This window comes from Phalaenopsis equestris, unplaced genomic scaffold, assembly GCF_001263595.1.
Source record: "Phalaenopsis equestris unplaced genomic scaffold, ASM126359v1 Scaffold001363, whole genome shotgun sequence".
Taxonomy (NCBI): Eukaryota; Viridiplantae; Streptophyta; class Magnoliopsida; order Asparagales; family Orchidaceae; genus Phalaenopsis; species Phalaenopsis equestris.
Genome location: NW_018165802.1, coordinates 33,188 through 35,925, shown reverse-complemented (window position 1 = coordinate 35,925; position 2,738 = coordinate 33,188).

Here is a 2,738-nt window from a genome sequence, read left to right as displayed (position 1 = left end):
TAAACAGCTTTTAGTAAATTCAAATTTCTTGTCCTTTTCTAAAAGTTGGCATAGAGGTTTGGTAATTTTTGAAAAATCTTTAATAAAATGCATGTAAAAACCAAGATGTCCAAGAAAACTCATAGCCTCTCTTACATTAGTAGGAGGTGTTACTTTATATATAACTTGAATTTTTGTAGGGTCTACTTCCATACCATCTTCCAAAATTTTATGCCCTAAACAATTCCTCCTGTAACCATAAATTGAAATTTCTCCTACTTCAAAACCAAATTAGTTATTTCGCATAACTCCAAAACTTTCTCCAGATAATTTAAGCATGCGTCAAATGATGTTCCAAATATAAAGAAATAATCCATAAATACTTTCAATCCATCATCAATTAATTTACTAAATATAGACATCATACATCTCTAGAATGTTGCAATTGTATTACATAATCCAAAAGGCATTCTTCAAAAAGAAAAAGTTCCGAAAGGACTAGTAAATGTTGTCTTTTCTTGATCCTCAGGAGCAATAGGAATTTGATGGTCACCGGTATATCCATCTAAAAAATAAAAATATTTGTGTCTAGCAAGTCTATCTACTATTTGGTCTAAAAAAGGCAAAGGAAAGTGATCTTTTCTGGTGGCAGTGTTTAATTTTCTATAATCAATGCAAATATGTCACCCAGTAACTTGTCCGATAGGTATTGATTCATTATTTTCTTTTGTTTCAACGGTCACTCCTCCTTTCTTAGGAACACAATGAATTGGACTTACCCACACAATATCTGAAATAGAATATTGTTCATCCAGTATAATTCTATGCATACAGATCGAAGGACTGATTCCTTTAATATCAGCTAATGTCCAACTAAAAGCTTTATTATATCTTTTTAATGTATCCAAAAGTCTTTGCTCTTGCAAATCATTTAACTCTGAAGATATAATAACAGGTAATGTAGATGAGTTTCCCATAAACACATACTTCAAGGGGCTAGGCAATGTTTTCAACTCAAGTTCAGGTGGTTTTATAATTGACGGAAATAGATTCTTATTAGCATTTTCTGTAAGATCCATCATCTCAAATCTTTTCTGAACATTATCTAATTCTTCATTAAATGTTCCTTCAATAGATGGTCACTAATTTCCATGCTAAAACATTCATTATTTCTTTCAACAGCAAGTATTTCATGGATTTTGCAATGTTAAAATCACTTCTTGATCATTAACTCTCATAGTTATTTCTCTTTTTTGAACATCTGCATAGCTTTTCCAGTAGCTATCTTCCTCCATATCTAAAATAATGAAATCCACAGGAAAGATAAATTTATCAACTTTTACTATCACATCTTCTATAACTTCTTTAGGATATTTAACTGAACGATCCGCTAATTGAAGAGTTATAGAAGTAGGTTAGACTTCTTCTAATCATAATCTTTTGAAGATTGATAAAGGCATAAGATTATTGTTGGCTCCCAAATCAGATAAAACTCTTCCATAAAATTTTTCATCGATAGCACACGGTATAGTGAAACTGCCAGGTTCTTTTAATTTTTTAGGAAGCTTTTTCTGAATAATGGCACTACACTCTTCGCTAAGTGCAACATTTTTGTTATCTGTGAAATTCCATTTCTTGTTCAGAATATCTTTCATAAATTTCACGTAATTGGGCATTTGCTATAAAGCTTCAACGAAAGGGAATATTTACCGTTAACTTCTTAAGAATTTCTAAAAATTTGGAAAATTGTTTATTTTGTTTGTGTTGCTTCAATCTTTGAGAAAACAGTGGTGGATGTTTCTCCACAGTAATTTTCACTGATTTAAATGGATATTCTAAATCTGGGTATTCATGATTCTTTTCTTTTGCGGTATCCACTTTCTCCCTTCCAGTTTTCATTTCTTTTTGTGCTCTTATTTCCAACTCTTTTCCACTTCGTAATTGTATCGCTTTTATCTATTCTTTTCCTAGATCTTTAGGATTTAGTTCCACAGTACTCAGAAAAGTTCCTAATGTTTGGTTACTAAGCGCAGTAGTAATACGCCCTACTTGGTTTTCAATATTCTTAATAGCAGTTCCTTGATTTTGTAATTGATTTCCTTGAATTTGTAATTTATTTTCTTGATTCTGCAATTGTTGACCCATGTTGAATATCAGCTCTTCTAGAGAAAACTTTTTCTCCTTAATTTTAATTTTACTGTTAAATACTGGAGAATAAGAAGGTCTATAGTTAACATTTCTTTGGTTGGATGAATTTCCTAATGGGTTCACTAGGATGTTTGCCCATTGTTGAATTGTAGAAGAATTATTATTCCAATTAAAATTTGGATGATTCTTCCAACCTGGGTTATAATTGTTCGAAAAAGGGTATTTAGGTCTATTAATAGAATTTAACGTCTCATATGAAGGTTGAACATCCACAAATTGCCCAGATGAATTCTCTTCCATCATAGGAGGTGTTGGAGAATAATTCATCCCATAATGATCTAATTTCTTTGATATTGCAGTATTCTATTGAGCTAACATAGATATTGCATCGAAATCATGAACACTAGCTACTCTTTTAGGATTTACCCTTTCAGAAGGTTATTGAAAATTGCTGGTAGCCATCTCTTCTATTAATGATAAGCCTCATCAAAAGGTTTTGACATTAACGAACCACCAACCGCAACATCTATAATCGATCTAAGTGATCCCACTAATCCATTATAAAAGTTTTGAATTATTAACCAGTCTGGTAACGAATGATGAGGGCATTT